Source organism: Geospiza fortis, unplaced genomic scaffold (assembly GCF_000277835.1).
Source record: "Geospiza fortis unplaced genomic scaffold, GeoFor_1.0 scaffold112, whole genome shotgun sequence".
In the NCBI taxonomy this organism is placed as follows: Eukaryota; Metazoa; Chordata; class Aves; order Passeriformes; family Thraupidae; genus Geospiza; species Geospiza fortis.
In genome coordinates, this window is record NW_005054298.1 from 5,334,547 (window position 1) to 5,356,909 (window position 22,363).

Below are 22,363 nucleotides of genomic sequence, written 5' to 3' on the forward strand. Positions count from 1 at the left end.
ACTCCCTAAATGCATCAGCTGATAATCCATTCTAGTCCCCAGTACAAGCAAAAACATAGCAGAGAATTATTAATTACATCACCACACCTATATAGTAGGGTTCTCTGTAGTTATGTAGGAGTTGAGGGTATTCAAGCAGTTTCTTTTGATGAAGTAATCGGGCTGCTTCTGGGGTCTGTTTCAGCTGCTAGGGGCGTGCTTCAAATGTAAATGACTGCCAAATGGATTCCTTCTAAATTCCAGCCAATTAAAATACATTTAAAGTGCAGCTGGTGGAGAGCAAAAGGCTTATAATTGCATAAGAAATGTTTGAGTATGAAACAAATCCTTGAAGTTTAGTGAAGAGTGATTATTAAATACTGCATTTCTGGAGAAGTAGAGCAAGCAAACAAAGGAGCCTTCCGAAAGTACAGTCAGAGGCAAAGATGACACTTTTACCACCAAGTTAAAAGAGACAAAGCCGGGAGTGTGTTTGTTAGGGTGTCAGTTTTCCACCCTTGGCTCTTTAAACCATGCAAGTTTGGCAGCTTGCCCTATGTGGTGCTGCATACAAATATTGACAGAACAGTGTGGTATTTGTTAAACCCCTTCTTGGGAAGCAAGTGATTGAAACTCTGAAGGAAGATCTGAGAACTGCAGACATTATATTTTTTCTCAGTAGCACTATAATATTTACAGAATGAAACAGAAAATAGTGAATGGGGTGTAATGAATGACCTTCCTTTTCTGCTTTGCCTTGTAAGTAAGGACAGATTTTTTTTGTTTAATGCTTTAAATGTTATTGTAAAAGAGGTTTACAGCTAGTAGCACTGAAAGATGCCATTAACACTTTTGATTTAACCTCATGTTTTGGGGAAAAAGCTTGGCTGATAGAACAGACCATGTAAATAGGTGAAAGACTTTGCCCAGGAAGTTGCTGTGTGCAGCCACTGTGGATAATGTGTCCTATAGAAGCAGGAGCCTTGCAGACGTTTTAATTCACATCTGTATTTCAGTGTTGGTGCTTTCCAGACATTTTATGCTGTGTCTGCATCTGCCTAGAAGTGAGATTTCCAATTATTCTGCCTCTACTCTGCCTTAGTAAAATTTAATCTTAAATCCTCAGTAAAATTTAATCTTAATCCTGTTCAGTAGATCATTGTACTGATTCTAGAAATGGAAACAAAATTTTTATAGGCAGTTCAGAGAGGTTTTTTTCTATGTAATATTTTATTGCCTTTAACCTTTTGATAGAAAACAAATAACTGAAATCAGGTGAATGTAAAGTGTTCACTATGCTATCTCAGGTTTTTCTTAGTTGAATCAGGAAGTAACTAATGGAATATGAAAAGAAAATTGTTTTCCACAACTAACAAATATTGGTTTCTACCTGTGTTGTATCTTACCACACAAAATTCACCTGAAATAATTTGAAATTCCTGATTGCTTTCTCTTCTAACATATCCTACTCAATAAGTCTGTTTTGACTTCACTTTTGTTAACTGTGAGTAAAGACTCCTGCAAAGTTTCTAGTGACAGATCACATTGCAGCAGTGGGGGTTCAGTTAAATGTGCCTTGTTAATTGTTAATGTGAAAGTAGCACAGAGCACGTGCTGAAGAAGCCTCATAAGAAGTAAGCTTATTGCCAAAATAAAATCAAGTTTTAAAGACATTTGTCATGAAACATAAAGACAAGTACACATACACTGAAAATAACTGAAATGCAGTTAATCCCAAAATATTAAAGAGAAGAAACACAAAAAATCTCTGAGTTGAGAGGTTGGTTTTCTTTTTGAAATACCCTTATTGATTGGCAATCATTACAGAGGGCAACCCATTGAATAGAGCGGAACTACTTTGTTTCACAGTCCAGCTGATTCCCAGTCACTGTTGAAAAATTAGGGTCAATGTTAATAGCAATATATATGATGGAAGTAAATAAGTCTGTGTGTTTATGAAACCAGTATGTATAAAAAATTTTTAGCAGGACCTGGCCCATAGCAGCATTAAAAGTTTCATTCAAGCTCCACAGCAGTAAGGATACAGGAAGGTGCAAACAACAGTTAACTGATTGTAAGACACATTTTTTATTAGTTTTGAGATCTATAGACATGTAGTGCAACATAAGTCATTTATTATTACAAAAGACCAAATAACTCCTTTCTAGAGTTGCAAAATGAGGAAGCTGATGACTAAATGTAGACTCACTGAAAAGCCAGCTCATGGTTTTCTTTTTCTAATGGAATCTGAGGGCTAACAAAACTTGTTTCAAGGTAAACCTCTGTCTTAAACAGGTTTGACTCAGTATAAATCAAAAGATAAATCTAGATCCTCCTGCATAATAACATTTTTCATGTCATTTACTTTTCATTTCTGCATATGTGCAATGATGGATGTATTCCCTATGCCCAGTGGTTCATGTGATTTATCAGTTACCTTAAAGAAAGAGAGGGAGGTGCTTAGGAAGTGGTCAAACAAACAGGTGCAGAGGATGCATTAGCCCTCTGTATTTCCTTCTTGATCTCATTGTACCAGCAGTGAGCTGGGGTTTGGATGTTTGCAAATTAGAGCCTCCTTTGCTGCACAATTAATCAGGGATTGAGTGTCTCTGGGGAACTCACTGGCCTGCAGGAACTGCTGCCTGGACTCTGGAGCTTGGGAGAGCTTAGGTGAAGCTGGTGAGAAACCTTCCCAACTGCCCTGCACTTTGGCACAGGTGTGGATGAAACACTCTGGGAACACTTAAAAATTTTTTAGGTGTCCCCAAGGCTAAATATCCTTTGGAAAGCTGGCTTTCTGGATTATTTCCTTGGATATTAGCCCTTAAATTCTGCCAAAACTCAGGCAGATTTCTATTGGGCTTCTCCCCAGAATGACTTGCTGAAAAGTTGTACAACTTTGGTGTGTCTCCACAGGGAGAATTACATAAGTCTGACTGAAGGGTCGACATAATTTATAATGGCAAGCAGATGAGAACTTGCCTGGAGTTTTCCCCTGGGTGGTTTTACTCAGTGATTCTGTACAGTAAAAGCCACTACTACTTCATGCCTTTGGCAGGTCAAACTGAAATTTTTGGGTATCTGAATATATACCCTCCTTTATTAAAAGCCTCACATGGAGCCTACACTGGTTATACTGCCCATAGGACTGGGGAATGGCTGTTCTGCTGGTTTCCTGAACAGTGAAGTGCACTTTGGTTTCTACATTAAAACATCTATTAATTTTAGGTAGGATTTACTATTCCTTCACTGAAGATTTTTTCTGGTGCTCTAGAGAATTCTGGAGGACAGTCTGGCCCTATATTTAAGGAAAGTGGTACAGCAGTGGAAGGATATGAAGCAAATTATTGGATAAAGATGAAAGTTTGACCCAACCTGAAGCCCGGGTAGTAGCAAAATTCCTTCTACCTGGGCAGAAAGGGGATTTTTTCTGAGCATGTGTTATTCTCCAATTGTTGTCAGGATGGAGGCGTCTGCATTTATATGGTGCTGCATCTCAATCCTTGACAATGCCTCATGTATGATAGAGTACAAAGGAAGGTATTGACCTCAGGGAGGTGCTGCCCTGTGTCAGCCCTGGTAACTTTGAGGATTGGCCCTGGTTTCTGTGGTTTCTGAACTGCATGACCTGTGTTTCTCTGCCACTGCTCTGTCCTCCACTGTGCTCACTAGAGCTGGCCCTGAGCTCCACAGTCGTCCTGGCACAGGGACAGAAATTAACTGTTTGCAGTAGGAGAGTGTGGGAGGAGTGTGTTTGCTTGGAGTACTTTTAGTGCACCTTTCACAGTTCTTTCCTAACCTCATTATCACTCCAGCACTCTTGGTCTGTCCTCACAGGTGAGGCAGTAGTGTAATGGGATTTGAATGCCAGCATTTTGCCTCTCAGTGGACAATGGTGTAATGGTCTTTATAGGGATTTGCCAAACACCAGAGCAACTTGGAACAAAATACCTTTAAAAAAGCCAAAAAGATAATGGCTGTCTTCTAGATTAAAAGTGAAAATCGCTGATGCTGCTTACAAATAGAGTTTATCATTTACACCAAAGTAGTGTGTGACAGTTTGCTCATAACCTTGTGACCTGTGAACTGAAAGCAAGTGCAACTACTGCACTGTCTTCATAGAGAGATTGCTGAAAAGAGCTAGAACAGCTCCCATGTTTCTTTACCTACATCAAACAGTCAACTTTGCTCCTCAGTGAGGTGACCAATTCTTGCCTTATTTTTCTCTTACTGGTAATTTATTTGAAAAGTGCAGCTGAAGAACACTTCATGTCCCTTCCTGGTGGTATCATAGAGCCACACTGTGGATTGCTCCTGCCCTTTGGGCATGTTTGCTATTACAAACTAAAACCTGCTGTGAAGCAGTTCTGGGATTTTGGGGTTTGCAGAATTTTTTTTTAAAAATTCTCTGTTGTTTTTTTTTTTTTGTTTTTTTGTTAGTCATTGATTTGGTTAAGATTTTCCCTGTAGGAAAGTTGGGGGACAAGTTGTTGTAAGGACAGACAATTATTACCAAACATAGAAGCTGCGTAATAAATTAATGGAGGAAGAGAAGAAATACTAAAATAATATAAATAGTTACACACGGCCAGTGGAAAACTTAAATGAAAGAGTAATGTATACCAGATGTGTGTATCATGCTGAGTAGAATTTTGCTAGGAATGATTTCCAGTAGGAAATAGTTGAAGGTAAGCAGGACAAATCTGAGTGTACTGCAGGAGATGTCTTGCTGGCAGAACTCTGTGAGCACCTGTAAGTATTTGTGGAGCCAGTTCCTTAGTAAACTCCTTATTCCTTGTGCTACAGTTTTATGGCATAAGGATAACTGAAATGATCAACTAGTCAAAGAAAAATGATCAATAGTCAGTGATGAAGCATTAACTTGCAGCTATCCTTGAATTACCCAAGATATGGGGCTGGCTGTGCCGATTCAGGTTGTCCTTTAAATCTGGGAGTTTGTAAGAACTGAGCAGCCCTCTCTCTGCAGAACCTCACCACCATGGTGGATCTCTCTCTTTACAGTCTTTAAAGAGATAATTTCAAGCCTCACACTGTCTGTCTAGAGCCTGTGGATAAACTGCCATTAACCTTAGAGTTTCTGACACAGTTTGTTGGTGGCACAACAGTCAGCTCTCCAGCCTCCCACCTCAGCAGTATAATCATCATGCACATGGTGAAGTTTTAGTTTTCCAAAATTGGGCAGTTCAGGGCAGTAGTCCAAAACCTTAATTTTGTTGTGGTAACTAGAGTTGATAAATGAGGACATCACACTTAAATGGGATTTTTAAGGCCTTGATGATCAGTACAGGTAGCTGTGGTTCACAAAATGGATCCTGGGACTTAATGAAATTATTTTTCCACACATATTCTGGTCCTGCCTACAGGACCAAAGTTATTTTTCTGTCCAAAGTCAAAGAGTTGTCCCTTTGCTGTCTTCTGTGGTAAGAACCACGAATCAGGAATTCAGATTAATTTTTATATGATTTCTTCTGTGGTAGCCCACATAAATGCTGTCTTTGTCACATCAGCCCAGGAGAACTTTGCCTGGAAAGGCACCCAACCTCATTACTGTGAGGTCTGTTCCTGTAGGGTCAAACTGTGTCTCTAGATACCAATTTTTATAAATGTGATTACTCCAAGGAAGGAATTGCCTTTATTTCTTTCAATTGTTGGAAGAAAAGTAATTTACTTCTCTTTTCCAGCCTCTCACCCACACTGGCTCAGTTTCATGACTGGTCCTAAAGGAAAAGCCAATTCTTTATTCTTTTCAAATCACCCTTCTGGTGAAAATAACAGTAGCTGTGTAGTTCCTACTCTTTCCACCCCTCTGAGCCCATAGGGGATATGTGCAGAGACACAATCCAAATAGTGCCTCTATTTGAAGTGTTCCTCTGTTTGCAGTCTAGAAAGGCTGTGTACAGCTCAAAAATGAAACTGACCTACTACAAAAAATTATGTGGGGTCAAAATGCATTCTTGGAACCATGTTCATATCCAGAGCAACAGTTTTACCTTTGGCAACACTCTCTGACATCGCGAGGTACAAGGAACAGCTATTGCTATGCTTGTTAGTGCAGGTAAATTTAAAAAGAAACACTTCATACCTCCCTGATTCTCCTGTGGAGAAAGACAGGGATTGATTTTTTTCTTTCTTGCAGTTTTTGTTGCTAACAATTTACTTTTAATATTGCAACATATATTTGGCCTGAATTATTTAACATAAATGCATGAATTGTTATGCAGTCTTGTAGCATAGGGATACATGTTACAAGGAATATTTGAGTATAAAATTTCATAGTTTACAAAATCCTGCAGAGAATAATGCAATCCTGCTTTCTTTTGCCATCTAAATCCAGCTGAGCTGGGTAAGTGCTTAGCTGGGAGGTTTGAGGGATCACCTGGGCCGTGCAGGTAGAAAGGGGATGTGCTGAGGGGGTATCTGTGCATGGGTGGGATGGGCATTTACAGCTCTTGTGTGAAATGAGGTCTGGTAAAGGGCTTTGTGACTGCCTGGCCTGAGGTGGGTGATACAAATGTGATGTAGCACTACTGACAGTAAAAACTGAAAGGATACTTCATGGGCTGCCTCTCAACAAGGGAGCTTTATGAGGGCAGAAAGCACGGCCCTGTACTGCTGCTGGTCCCCTCAGGAGGCTGTGGTGGAGTGCCAAAACTGAATAATTTTGAAACTGAATATCTTTAAATGGATTCTTTGTGCATTTAAAGGAGATAGACTGAGGAGGACAGAGGCTTCTCTGGGGAATGTCATGGCTTTGTTGTGCAACACAAAGACTGTGTTTGAATCAAGATCTGGGTACTTCTAGCTAGGTCTTTTCTAGCAACATGAGCCATGCACTACAATTTCTTCAGAACCCAATTTCTTACTCTGATGGTTAGATTGGCTTTTTGAGATTGCCTTCTGTCTCATCTTCTGAGCTAACTTCTCCTTCTCGATGGAGGATCTGTAATGAGGCGCTTCTTTCATTGATCACTGAGAGTTCCACACAGGTTGTGCTGCGATCAAAGGCATTTTCTATTTTCTCTAATGGTAAAGCTGTTGATTTACTGCCAGGCAGCAGGCTGATCTCTATACCAGCACACTTAATTGGAGGAATTTTTTGCTCTACAAGGCAGTTTCCTTCATACACAAGAAAAAAAAAATAAGAGGAGATGGAGAGCAGAGAGCCGAGCAAACATGAGTAAATACTTATATTTTTAATCATTGGAATAGATCCTGCTATGGGATTTGTTGAACTTACTAGCTGAACCTCAGTGCAGCTGTGACAGTTGGTGTCATCCAAGAATATGCTTGAGTGACACACTGAGATGGCTTTAGAGATTAACTTGTTCTTTAATATGATGTAAGACTTTGGAATTTAGGTGCAGCTTCATTTGGGCTTTGTTAATACTGAGAGGATGCAGCTTCATGCTGCAGGTGCTGGACACACAAGAGCTGCCATGGTGGTACTGCAGGTGCTTAAAGTCCTTCTCCCCAGGGGTTTCATCCATCCCAGCCTGGCTGCTGCTCCTGCTGCTTCCAGCATTAATATTTTGACAGTCAAAACCAACAAACCTGGAAAGAAGTTCAGGTTTGTTTCAGAGTAGAGATTTTTTTGGTGGATCAGAGAGCTTCAGTAGTGTGGCCCAAAACTCTGCCAGTTATAGAGTGATGAAGGGAAGAACAAGTAGAATTCTCTAGAGATTTACTATAAGATCCCAACACCTTGGATCTTTTCTTTTTCTTCTCTACACTATGTATTTTGCTTACCTCCCTTGGGAAAATCTTATAAGCTGTTTCCTCTTTGGAACCCCTATGATTACTGCTTAGTTTTTTTGTACAACATGTTTGACCATTGAAGAGGATTGCTTGAACCAACATGATAAAGGAATAACTATCCTGAGAATAGTCTGCTGAGACCTTACAGTTTTATTTTATGCATTGCAGGCAAAGGCTTCAAGACCCTGGCAAATAGTGTTACAGATTTCAGTCAGATCATTTTGCCACTTTGCTCAATAGAAAACAATAAAATAATTATTCAGGAGGAATATTTGAGAGCTTGAAGCACTTTTTCTTTACACCAAAGCCATGACCTGGCAAACAATAAACAATGGGAAAGTTTGTCTTAGTACACAATTTAGCAGGATAAAAAAAGCTGGAATTCTTTTAACAAAGTGTGTTCTCTTCTCCTCAGAAATTTTGAAAACTGATGTCACTTGTAATTCTTCAGGAAAGAAAAAAACCCTGCAGTTTGCAGTACATCAATGCAGGCATTTTTCTCCTGTCTAATCTATAAAAAGACATTGTATACAAATGTTATTTTCTCTGCCAGAAATGCATTCCTGGAACATAATAAAGGCTGTTCTGTTGTTGTTCAGTAATTTGGATAATAGTTTCTCCATGAAGTCTCATAACATTTATTTACTCCCCTAAATGATTAGACCAAGTGGTTTCAGCAGTCAAAGCTAGAATCCCTCTGCAATAAGCTTTCTTACTGAAACAATTCTGTAAACATTATGCCTAAAATAATTTCAAATGACAAATTTATATGAACAACATAATACAGATGTAAAATAAATCTGTAGATCTCTGTGTATAAAGTACAGAAAGTTTTACTGAAGAGTCATCAACCGTGTGGATTAAACTAAGCAAAGCTTTTTCTAGAATTATTTGCTAGAATCATTGATAGCCTTGAAGAATTACAAATATTTCTTGTTTGGAACAACTGGATTGCAGTTATTGTGGCAGCAGCACTTTTTGGCTTTCCTGCAGCCCCATGGTCAGCCCTATTAGCTACAGTTTAATGGAAGGGAATTTGAGGGGAGTATTCCTCTGACATGGTATGGCAGGTGTGGGAGGGAGAAGGAGAGGTGTGCCTCTGCTCACTGTGTAAAATAAATTGTGCTGCACCATGTGTGAGGTGCTGAAGGATCTGACTGTAGCAAGTTGGGTTGGAATCAGCACTCACACAGCCAAACTTGGGAAAACCACTTATGGCCCAGCTTGTGTGTATCTGCTACAAGGACACCTCACCTTTGCCAGCCCTCATTTGTACATAACCCACTGGGAGGAATGTGGTACAATCAGTAGTGCTGCATCCTCTGTCACTAGAGCTGAAATTCTCCTGCCTTTTTTATTTTTATTTACTTTGCTTCCTTGGCATCTTGCCTTCACCCACTGGTTCTGCTTTACATTGCTCATCTTGCATGCAAGAAGTAATAATCACTGAAGGTGACCAGAACAGTGCAAATAAATGTATTTGAATTAAAGATGATACCTACCTGGTTTGGTTTTTGGGGATCTATTTTATTCCACTATTTCCTAGAGGTGCTCATTTCATCTGAAAAATGAATCATATGGATTTAACAGTCTTCATTTTCTTCACTGGGGTACCAGGTATCATCCCACTTCAATGAATTAAAATTTGAAGTTTAAATTGGATTCAGGAGGCATGAAAAGATGATGCCTTTAAAAACTAATATATTAGATAGTCCTCAGGACTCTGTGATATGAGACAAGGGAAAAAATAAGAGAGAGGTGAAAATACCCACAATTTGTGCTGTCTGTGGAGGCACCACTAAAAAGTTCAGTGTGGGGTCCATGAATGTGCTGGGAGAGCCCTATCCTCTGCCACAGCTGCTTCAGGTCTGGAGTTCAGGTAACAGAGCAAACCAGACTTAGCCTGACTCTGGTTTTCCAATCATCTAATGCATCCTATGGCTAGAAATATTACGAGTGTCATCACGTATCTCTCACAATGATACCTTTTTTTAGCTTAGCTGGAAGCATAAATTATTTCAAAGATATTGGAGGGTGAATATTTTTTTTCAAATTTCCTTTTTTTCTTTTTTTTTAAATAAAGCTTTTGCTAGACTCTCGTTTAAGGCATACTTGTTTTTTGGTTTTGTGTTAGTTCAATAATACTGTCCCCCAAAAATACACTTTTTTCCATAAATCAGACCTCAATTTTCAAGAACTTCATGGGGATGTTTCATTTTTATGAGTGGCTTTTAGGCCTCACTGGGTCCTACAGGGCTGAGGTCCCTTTGCACTCCTTTGCATCTTCCTGCTACCATCAGTGGCTGCTGGCTCTTGGAACAGAATTACTCCACGGAGTGCTGAAAGCAGGTTAGGCTGAAGCTCTCACAAGTCTCCCTGGAGGGAGTTTCAGATGTGCAAATCCCAGTGAACTATCATCTCAGCAAAATGTCACTGAGACATCACATAGACAGGGCTGACTCCTTCTGCTTCCTCCTGGAAACTTTTGGAAATTGGAAAAGGACCTGCAGTGTCAAGAGAGGTCAGAGTGCACGTGTAAAGTGCTCCTGTGTGCTCAGCTCGCCCAGTGCTGCTCCTAAAGTTTCCGCTGGGACAACGGGTTCTTTTTAGCTGGGCAATTAGAATATGAAACAAAAAAGGAGGTCATCTAAATAGGGCCCCTTTGTAATTTCTTACATAATACTGTGCATGGCAAGAATGACTTATTGACCCTTCTTAGGGCACAGAGGGATGATAGACAGTTCATAATCCTTCCTAGGCAGGGATTGCTTTCAAATTGGTGGTGCTGCATTTATTGAAAAAATGCTCTTTATATGTATTTAGTATGAAGAAAGCTAAGGTTTTATAAAAGAAACATGATTACTGAGAAGACTGCTTTCACTTTTCTATCAAATCAGTAATGAAAATCATTGGAAAATTTTGCAAGGTTAAGAATGGGCTTTGGTCTTGTCCTTGGTATGCAGGTGCTGTCACTTAGGCCTGTGTCCTTGGAAAGACTGACGTATTCTAAATCCCACATAAACCCCTTCTGGATTCTAACTGCACTATATTGCTTGAATAGATTTCAAATTTTCTTCACAGTGGTGAAGAATTAAACATTTATTTTTCAGTTATAGGTTTCATTTAAAGTTATTTCTAAATATAAAAATTGCAAAATTCTCAGGTTTGGGCTTGTTTAACACACCTGAAGACAAATGACAGAAGAAAAGCCATGAAATTATACATTTCCACAGCTAACTAAAAGATAAAAAAACACTCTCTTTTTTTTTTTTTTAAACCAAAAGAAGTATTTTATTAGAGACAGTAGTGAAAACTTTTGATCACTGAACATTTTTAGAGTTTTTGGCTCATATCTAGTTAGGATCTTCCTCCAACCAACCATATAAGGATTCAACTGTTGCAAATGTGCAGTGTAGTGTTGATACCCTTTTATCTCTTTTCAACCTTGCCCTCAGTCTGTATGCACACATACATGCAAGTCTCTTTCTGTGGAATCTAGAGAAGTACTGAGGAAATACACTTTGTACACATGAATTGTGCAGTGTCTCATTCTACACAGACAAAATGATGTAAGATCTCTTTGGTCAATCACACAGAGCTATGGGCTTTAATTTCCAGAATTAGTAGTCAACCAGGTTTGCAAAAGGTTTTTAATTTCCAGCATTATTAGTGGGTCAGGTTTGCAGGAACAGTGTCTGACTTGTCTAAATACCCTCACTGTGATGTCCCCTCATTCTCCCTGAGCTTAGAAAAATATTTTCCTCTCGATACTCACTTTGTGATCTATTTAACAAGTAAATGTCAGGGCCAGTGGGGGCTACAGACCTGAAAAGCAGCATTCAAAGAGACAACCCATGGTGCAGTGTCTGGGTTTCCTTTTAACAGTTACAAAGGGCACATTAACACCTGATAATAGAAAGTCATTCTGTTTCACAGTTCTGTGTGTAATTGTAGTGGGGATTCAGCCTACTTTTATTTTTTTTTTTTATATAACACATGGGTCAGTGAAACGGCATCTCCTAACCCACCTGCAATACAAATCCCAGAAAAATCTTTAAAATAATTGCTTAAAATTCAGGCCCACCAGCTTTGATGCATTTTCCACCTACCTGTAAAAACAGAGCACAAAACCATAATTAATAGATTAAATTCTGACTGAATTTACTGAGCCAAGTAGTAGTTACGGTTGGTCTGGCTGTGCTGGGTGAGGGCTTTGGAGTATTGAGACTTTTGGAAAAGGACCTGATCTTTCCCTGCAAGGTGCCTGAACCAAACAGTAAGGTATTTTGATAATCAATCCATCATTGTTTTCTGTGCCCTCTCAGTACAATGTACAAAATAACATATTTTTATCTCCAGTACCCTTAAAAATAGTTTTGATGCAGTTGGAAAAATTATTTTGCAGTTTAATTTCCATAGTCAGAGGCTTTTCATTAGCAGAGCTGCCTATGACATTAGTTTATTCTGCACGTAGTTCAGTTGTGTTATGGAATATCACAGCAGTTAAGTACCTAGGTGTACAGGTTTTTGTAATCAGTCCCTGACAACATCTGTCAAAACAATATGGGAAAATCCTGGCTCATGTTGTCATTAAAGAATAAGACTGTTTGTTTATTCAATAGAAGAAATAAAGCATATTGAGGGAAGGCCAGAAGAGTCACTCTGACTCAGTTACTGAGACTTCCAGCTTCCAGCTACAGGATATTTTGGTTCCAGCATTTCACATCAATAATAAACAATCTTTCTGGGAACCATTGAATGATGAAAATGAGATCACAAATTGAGAGCCAGGCTATATATTTTTTGATCTGTTGTATGCTATAGTTTACATTAGGGTCAATCTCAAGATCGGAAAGAGGCAGGTTCTGTACCCAGCATTTCAAATAAATGTTTGTCAGCTATATGAGATACTGTCAATAATTCATCACTGTAATTCTTCCAAGATGGTCTGTTGATGCAAACTGTCAGAGCACATGATAATAATATGAGCATTTATGTGATTTACAGTTCTACAAAATGGCAAATAACTAGAAATTTCTTCCACTGAAAGTATGCATAGGCTCTTTGGATGTCAGAAATAGTGTGTGTGACAGCTGCAGCACTTATAAATCATGGTCAACCGTTTAAAATGTTCTCTGTATATAAGTACATGCACTTATACTGGCATCTTCATAGTCCATTTCCAATATCTAAGTGACAGATTGTACTTTATGTAATTGTGCAGTCTCCTATGTTCTTATTAACTCTCTAATCCCCTGATGAGTTCAGTGATTACAACAAAATGTCTTGGTCAGTAGAACTGGTAGAGCTCAAAATACAAACATTTCCCTAGCATGCAGCATCGCCAGGGCCTATGGGCTTTTTCAGTAGTTTGGGTCTTTGGCAATACATTAGAAATAATATTGCACAAAGTAGTTTATAAAATTTTTGTGTGTGCTCTTGTTCAGAAAGAAACCAAGAAATGGTGACTCATGTGGTAATTTATTTTTGTGTCTTGAAAAAATTCAGGTGAGAGGCATTCTTTGATGGCAGCTGCGTTAAGTGCCGGTAGCAGTGGGAAGAGCTTCCTCATGTTTCAGCTCAATTTCCATCTTTGCATCAGCCCTAGTTCCAGAGCTGCTCAGGTCTGTATATAAAACAAAGCACTGCCCTAACAAAAAAGTGAAGTTGTTCCCACTTGTTCAAACCTTTCACTTCCATAGACTGATCTTTTATCAGTGCATGTTAGTTTTTAACTGACTCGGGATTTATCAGGCCCTGCACACAACCAGCTCGTGAGTCTGTGATTTGGACCACTGGATTAGAAAATGTATTTACAGTAAAAGGAGTGAGGACTATTGACTTTTGAGGGGTTTTTTCCCTTTTGCTTCTGGCATAGTGTGTAGTTAGAGTTGAGCCAAATTCCTCTTTTTAGCACCACTGTGGGAGCTGAGTGCTGTGGAGGCAGAGCACTATCCTTTGAACTGGATGCTTGTGTGTTATAAGGATACTTAGCAACTTCGAGCATTTCACAAAAACAGAATTTCTGTGGTGAAGGAAGCTCCATTCTTCCCAGGGGTATGTCCACTGGATGCTATCATTCATACTTGAACAGGAGTGAAGGAAGAGAAATTGAAGTAAAGGGCAATCTCTGGCATTCAGTTAAGGTAGGAGAAGTGGTGATCCAGTGTATCCCCCTTGTTTTCCTCCTTTTAATCATATAGTCCCATGAAAGCATTTTTACATTTATTAGGTGAGTGACTGGAAGCCATAAATGTTGGAAAGCTTTGTGACAGTGCACAGGAGTTTGAAACTTTAAAAACAATATCTCTGCAATAGAGGAGCCTACTATAAGACTCTTCCATGGATATCAGCAGGGTGGCAATGTCAATACTCTTGGCTCAGTATAGAAGATAAATTTCGTTTTTGTATGAAGTAAGTTTAATAGCTTTTTCATTTAATAATTTCATAAGGAATAAAACCAATATACAAAAGTTTGGGGCACTTTGTGCAAGTACAGCACACTTCACTGCACTGAATGATGTGCAATGGAAAATCCTATAGCAGCCTTTTTCCTGGAAGCCCACATGGATGTAACTTCATTTTAATGCAGGATAGCTGCAGCTGTGTGTGCCAGTCCATTTCTGTCCTACCATTCGCCATGGATTCTCTTCCTCTCCTTTTTGAGGTTTCTCAGAGGGGCATGTGTATCACTGTGGACAGATAGAGTTCATGTGCATGAGCAGCGGGGATGATTTTCCTCCTGGGAGCTGAGCTGAGTCACCCTGAGCTGTGATAGAGAACAGGGGAGAAGGAGGGAGAGCATTTCTGGGATGGGGAGAGGGACTGTGGCTGCTGACAGCTCCCTGTGCAGCTTTGGGCTCGGTAGAAAGAGAAGCTGTGACATGAGTGACTGTGGATTTGTGAAATTACTGCCATGCCTCGCTGCTTCTGTGGTTTTGTCCTGGAACAAACCTGGGTTTGTATGGCTTCTGCAGTGTGCCATGACTGAAGTGTCTGTCTGCCTTTCCCTGGAGGCAGGGAACTGTTGTTCTGGAGTCTGAGATGGCACTGCATGGCAGGGATGAGCCACAAGCAGCGTGAGGTTTCCCCTTTGGCTTTGGGTCTTGCTCAGGAATGTTCTTTGGGGAGGCCTTTCTCCTTTGGTGGTGCTTGGTGTGGTGCAGCTTGTGGTACATATGCCCAAATCCCATGGAAGGTAATGGATTCTATAGACATTAACATCTTTTAATTGTGGTGTTAAATACATGGACAAGAGGCAGTTTTGTGCCAGTGTCTGTGGCACAGAAGCTCGTGAGAAAAGAGCTGTACCCCCATGGGGGTCCTTGCCCAGCCCCAACATCTTGCAGCCTTTCCTGAAACTCTTGGTTGCAGCTCAAATTTTTTTTTTGGACGGAAAGACATTTTCCCTAAGCAAATGTGTCAATACATGCCTGTTGAAAAGCTCTGCTAAATAAATAATTACACTCTTGCTCGGTACAATTTATTGTAGTCTGTCAATATCTTGCTTTTAAATATGTTTTAGATAGCAAAAAAGGTATAGATTTTCTTTTGGGATTGTTGAGGGGAAAAACAGCAAAGCTGAAGGCAAAAATCTTGTAGACTGCTTTGGGAAGGGTGGCAAAAACCCCCTGAGAACTACACTTAAATATTTATTAAAAATCCGGTGTTTTCAGTGAAGCTGCCTTTAGGAAATGCTGTGATTTCATTTCAGTGAAGTGCTAAGAAGAAAAACAGAATTTCTGAGCAGTTGTCTCAAGCTTTATGTAGGTTGAAGGTTTATGTTCTGCTTGTGTTTTGATAAATTTTCCTTGCAGGCATAAGGTGTAGAAACTTTTAATTAAAGCTTAAATTCTCGAGCAAGGAGTAAATGTTGTGGTAAGGTGCAGGCACTTGGTCGTTGTGTAATTCCCAGAAAAGATTTCTGTGGAGCTGAGGTGGCTGGTTAGAGGGCTCGAGCACTGGCAAAGTCAGATGGAAGATATTGCAGGTGAACATCTTCTTTGGGAAGTGTCTCTGCTGTTGCCTTTCACTATTTTCCCTCAAAAATGCTTTCAGAGTATGACAGCTTGAGGACAGCAGCTTTCTGTAGGTATGTGTAAAAAATGAATACATCCTAGTTGGAAGGTGTGGCATTAATCATTCTGAGGTGAGTTCTTGGCATTTTCTGGAGAAGCCGAGTGCCACCCAGCCAGGCACTGGAGGTGCTTGTGGGGAGGTGTGGGACAGCAGAGTCAGAACTGGAGCTGCTTCCCCTCTGCTTTGGCATTGTTTGGGACAAATGCTTTTTTAGTTCATAGCACCAAACACTGCCATTCCCCACAGAAGCAGGGCCATGCTTTCAGGTGTACAAGGCATGACCATACTGTTGTTTTGAGTAAATGAAGCCATGTTGGCTCGAGTGCCTTGGTGCCAGACATCCCCAACCCAGCACACACGGGGCGTCTCGTCCTGAGCTGCTGTTTGGGTAATGAGCAACTGTGGTTTCAGCTCCTGACACCAAACATTTCTGAACTAAACCCACTCTGTAGGGGTGTGGAGCAGTGACCTGGAGTCATTTAATGTCCCCATGTGGTTTGACTTGCCACTCAGTTTGGGGAGAGCTAAAATCGACATTCTTCCTTCTCGTTCTTGAGAAGTGATGGTAAGATTTAAATAAATACAGAGAACCTGAGTATGCAGACTAATTTGCAAGATGTATATAAAATGTATGTAAACTTCAAGGGAGTTGATGGACACTCTAACTTGCTGGGTTTGCTCTTCTAGGGGATAAAATCAAATGGCTGCATATGTATTTAAAAAATTGTTGTGGCTGCAGGGAAAATATTGGAGCCATGAGGACATTTTCACTAGCTTGGAGATTAGAGAGGCCTTTTTGGCAGGAAGAAAATGTAGTTTGCTTGTAGCAACTGCATATACTTGCATGTCTATGATCTTTCAGTTTTACAGCCTGTGGTAACTATTATCTCCTCGATATACTTGCAAAATTCATATGATCTTCTGGAAGTTCTGCTGGGTGGAGAGGAAATACAGTGCCTAGTACAAACAGTTCCTTGAGAAGGCTGCATTCCTACATTTATTTGTCATGTAGAAAAAATGCAACTCAAGAACGTATTTTTAGCACAGTTTCTGACAGTAGTAATTAAATATATTTTTTAAAATTTTATCATGTAATAGTAAAGCAACTTCTGTCATTTTATTTACCATTTCTGGTACACAGCCCCCATTAAGTTACAGTGGCATTTACTGTTTATCTTGCCAGCTATCTGGTCATTGAATATTTCTGAGGAGAGAAAGGAAGGAGGGGAAAGAAGATACCAAGCTTATTTGCATTAATTTCACTATATTTTAGTATCATTCAGTTTAGTCTTGGTTGTAAGTTTCTCTTTCGTAATGCATCTGGGCAATCCAATTCTGTCTTAATCTGTTTCAAGTATGATGGTCAGGATGTAGAGTTTGGTGGAAATTTGAGAAGTTTGGCGGTATGTTGGGCAGCAGCTGGAAACCACAGTTAATGAACAGTCCTATGGATTCAGCAAAGATGCTGAGAGTCATTCCAGGAGGTTCCCAGGGCTGCACGTAGAGAAAGAGAAAAAGCTGAACTGTAAACTTCTGTGTCATCTTATCATTTGCCCAGAATTTTTCAATCTTCAGTCCAAATTTCTAATACACAAGTGAAAATTAAAAAATTTCAAGCATTCATGACCTTTTCACTAGTGGTAACCCTGGAGGTCTTGCATGCTGAATAAGCTATAATTGAGTAGTAATCTGTGAATATTTTGTAAATAAAGTTTTTAATTGCTGTCATTTTATGTAAAACCCTGTGAAAGGCAAAAGCCCTAAAAATAGAAAGCTGGCTTTAGGGTTTTGTCTACAAAATTAGCAGTAAATCACTACAAAATAGCTATTCTAAACCACTTCTCAGTGCAGATATTTCTAATGCTACATGGTAAGGTTGCACAGAGTGATAGCTGTCCTGTCCTGTCTTATTTTGCAGCAAAATAAGAGACCAGCCCAAAGCCTGTCTAGCTCAATATAATTACCCTAATTTCTCTAATTTGCAACTCTCCTTCACATAAGGTGAAATGCTGACCCTGCAATGGGAGTGAGAAAAGATTTCTCTTTTAGAGTAAGCATTTTTTGAATACAGTGGAATTCCCAAGTTTCCTATAGAATAAGAATGACTATTATGTTGATATTGGTTTGGGTAATTACAGTTAGATTATATCATAAAAGCACACATCAGCATTACAGTTCTGGCTGAAATCCTGATATTTTAAAATCCTTTGAGTGGCAGAAAGTCAGTATTAGGTATTAATTGGGCCTCATTACAGAAATGAAAAGAGATCCTGATATGACCTAAGGCTACATAACAATAATTTCCATCTGTTAAAAGACATGTGCCAAAGCCAGAGCACAGCAGAAATTTCTCTTGTCCAAACTTCTGTGATATTTGGAAGAGCTCTGAACTGGAGACAATGTGCACGATGTGCCTTATTTAAAATTCTTTGAAATTGTCCATTTACCTGTGGCATCACATGAACAATAACACCCACTCATATAGAATAAGACAGACTTCTGCATGCTGAGAACTGCTGTAATCTGTAAAATTCCTCTAAAAGGAGGAATAAGGAAACAAGAACAGGGCAGGGCAGATGTCAGAGAAGCTCTTCCAGGTGTCTGCTATGACTGACCTCTAGATCAACACACAAGACTTGACCCAAATCATTCAACAAAGCAACCTAGAACATAAAGTAGAGCAAGAATATCTGAGTTAAAATCGTAAAGGCTTCAAATTTTCAGGATATTCCAAATATTGTAAGCAAGTGGCTCTGGCTAGTGGCAGCTAATCCCTGTTATTAATACATGTATATCCATGAGTGTATGCATGTTACTTGGCCTTTGAAAACAGGCATTGCTCACCTGAACTGCTAAGATTATTTGAAATCAAGGGAATGAGGAGCAGACCCCAGCAGTGCTGGTCAGGGTGCACTTGGGTTTTTACTCCTTGCAGACAAAGGCCAGTGAAGTGGCTTGAGCCTTAGCCCTTCATCTATCAAAGAGCAAAGATGAGTCTTGCTTCATGCTCCCACAGACCATTTCAAAGGTGGTACTCAACCTCAGAGTGACTTTTATTCTTTCAGTTTAGAATGGTGTTCTAGGATGAATCAAATGAGCTCACACCATGACTAGGAAAGCCTTTTCAGGTTGGACTTACATTGTGAAGATAAAGAATTTTCCTGCCTTTTTCTGAAAGCAAAAGGAACACTTTTATTACTTCTGTGGTTGTAGGGCAGTGTCGTGTGGAGATCCTGGGCTGGCTCTGAAGCTGCTCCTGGGCTGGGGCAGGACTGTAACACTCCCTTAGGCCTCTGCCAAGGGTATTTCCTGGGCTGGGCTCCATGCAGGGAACTAACGTGGCCAAGGTGCTTTCCAGAACCAAAGTAACTTATTTAAAGCTGCTTTAAATGTCTCTGCAAAGCCTTGCACAGCACTGTGTGAATTCACCCAGCACCACTGCCACGCACTTTCCACAGCCACATATGTTGGAACAAGGGGAATGGAAAAAGCAGCTACATTGGCTTGCTAGTATGCTACAAGAATTTATCATGTTCAATTCCAGATGAGCAAAAATTTGTCACAGAACTATTGTTTTCTGTTAGTCCTGTTTGTGTTTATACTGACACCACTGAGCCAAAGTTGGATCATGGGATTAAACTGAACAGGGACTGACATATATGCAGGAACCTGTTGAAGGATTTGAGAAAAGTTCCATGTAAAAAGAGGCAAAAGTTGGACAGTTATTTTATTTAAATCTGATTCACATGGAAGTCAGCATCATCTGATTTTATTTCCCTATTGGGGTTGTTTCCTTTAACCATGAATTCCCATTAAAACAGCTCTTTGACAACAAAATTAGTCAGTCATTTAATTTTAATGTGTGGCATTAAGTAAGCTGGGTGGCAAATTGGCTTCTCAAACAGATTGACTTATTTTACCTGTGGGAAGGGAACAGCTGAACAGCTAGGAGGGAAATCTGCCAGTTCAGAAAATTTATTGTAACTTCCTCAGCAGAGACAAAATTGTTTGGTTTTGAATGCTAGTTTGCTTTTGATGTTTTAATCTAACTGAAGTCTTTGTCATACCATTTGAAATTATCCTCAGGGTTTGAAGCTATCACTGGAGCTTGCAAAAGTAATTGATACTTATTCTGTGTTGTTCACTGTGTTTATATGACTACAAGATGAGTTTTTCCTCTCTTTATAGCACGCAATGAAATCTTCAGCACTGTAGTGGAGAAGGCAGTGTGGTAAACCAGAACAGCTTTTGTTTGATATACCTGTCCTTTTCTATCCAGAGGAACAGGATGGAGGCTTTTCCTTTTGGAAGGAAGACTATGAAAACTTTCTCCTCACAAAAATAATTTTGTGATTTTCCATCATCTTTTTCAAGGAGACACTTTGGCCTCTTGTCCTGAACATTGTCTTGCTAGCTGTTATTAGTTGTAATCACAGCATACTGTTGAAATCCCAGTGTGTGTTCTCTATATTAGTACAGTTTCTAAAACCCAGGATTTTTCCAGAGAGAGCTGAGAGGCCTAGGAACTTCCACTGAGTTACTTTTGAGTAAGACTTCATGGTATTTTCCAAGGCTCCATTGACAGTGCTGGGAGCAGTAATTCCTAGACTTTAATCTGTTGGTGTCTTTTCTTGGGCTTTAGGCAAGCAGCTTAACCCTTGAACATTTTATCTGTGACATGGAACAACTTTCTGCAGATTTTATGGGTGTTAAGAGACCAGAATACTGGCAATGCATTTCAGATCACTTCTTCTTGATAACAGTCATTTATTAAAATGAGACAGTTTTTATCAATTTATGTTGTGTGTCATAGTATGGAATTATATGGTATTAAAACCAGGCATGTTGTTACAGCTCTCATTTACTATGTCATCTCCTGGAAGCAATTCTTGCCTGCCCTGCTTTGGAGATGAAATGGAAAGACCCAAAGACAACTTTAAGTTGTAGTTACAAATCTCAGAATGGTTTGGGACTGTTTTTTTCTTACTTCCTTTAGGACAGGGTAGTTCTGGGTGCTGATTATGGTCACTCTGGATATGTGTGGCCTGGTGTGGTTGGAGCCCATGGTGACACTGATGTACTGTTTCCACAGGCATCATTTTGGCCACTAGAACTGGTTAACAGCATGTGTGTGTGTGTGTTTGGCAAATGGTGGGTGATAGGACAGATCAGCTTGTTACTAGGTCCTCATCAAGCCATCAATGGAACACACCAAGGGAGATGGCAGGGAAGATTTGTTCCCTTCTCTCTCTGTGGCAGGAATTGGCCTTTTTGTGTATTTTCTCACTTCTGGTGAGTGTGGAAATAAGAGTAGCTCTACCCCACGAAAAGAGCTTCCGATGGTAAGCACAAGAGCAAAGAGTAAAGCCCTGCCAGGGGAAAATGTATTCTGTCCAAATCAGTTCATTACTTATTTTCCCTCCACAAGCAGCAGTACATAGGAAAAAAGGAGAGACAGATTATCATTTAGAGTGAAAAGGTGGAGATGGCTTACAAATGGCTGAGAGGCAGATGACAGCTTTTGATTTTTGTGGTATCCCTGTGAGAACTTCTTTTTAATACTGCATTATCACATTAGGTGTTAGTAGTGCCATGTGTTCATTTATTCTAGGAAATTACTCAGAACTGCTCGTTATGTTGCGGATTTGCATAATATGTTTAAAGGCAATTTAAATAAAATTTATTTCAGATTTATGGGATCTTCTCTGAAGGTTTTCTTCTCTCAGTAATCTGATATGCTGTTACCTCTGTGCCACACAGTGTAAGGCTGAACCTTCCAGCCAGATTCTTATCTCCATCTGGTGTGTGCACATGGGAGGACAGTTTATAATGCCATATGAAATAAATAAATGGTATTTCTTATTTGATCTGAATTCTGTCTTCTGTACAAAGCAGGAGCTGTGAAATCCAGGAAATCCTATGACTAAAGGATGAAGTGTTTTCTTTCAGTTTGGGAAGACTGAATATTGGTGTGCTAGGTGTCAGGATGAAGCAGGACAGGGTTAAGTATGGATTCAAGAGTGCAGGGCTGTAGGACTGGCAGTCTCTGGGCAAAAATCTCTGCTCTGACATGCACAGAAATGTGGCTGATTCCTCCCATCCCATGGCCAGTTCATTGATTAAAAGGGCCAATGGGCTTCCGTCCAGGAGTGCAGCAGGAAAACACACAGCTAGGCTGAAAAACAAGACTATTTAACCATCTGAAAGAGCATGGGGCCATCCCAGCTGCTGCAGAACCTGTCACGACTTGGCTGCCAAGAAGCCAGATGCTTGCATCAGAGGAATGTGTGTTTCACAAGGCGGTACCTCTGCCGCTGACACACAGCGACATGTCCGAGGAGGCAGCAGCAGAGTGCAAATTAGTCAGCCTTGCCATTAGCTGCCAGCCCTGCTGGATCACTGACACCTGTACAAATACATGCTTTCATCAGAAATAGATTATGGGAATAACCTTCTCCTCATAATAGAGACCACTTTCAATATCCTGCAGGGACCTCTGTCCATATGTGAAGTTAAAAACTGCAGGACT

General features: G+C 40.0%; 1 protein-coding gene across 1 annotated transcript in view; it reads left to right on the forward strand.

Moving 5' to 3' along the window:
• Positions 1-600: 600 nt before the first annotated feature.
• Positions 601-22,363, forward strand: part of NCKAP5 (NCK associated protein 5) — a 378,197-nt gene continuing 356,434 nt past the window's right edge. Inside the window, exons 1-2 of the mRNA XM_031056009.1 lie at positions 601-738; positions 13,264-13,379. The gene's annotated coding sequence lies outside the window, so the exon portion shown is untranslated. The remainder of the gene's footprint in view (positions 739-13,263; positions 13,380-22,363) is intronic.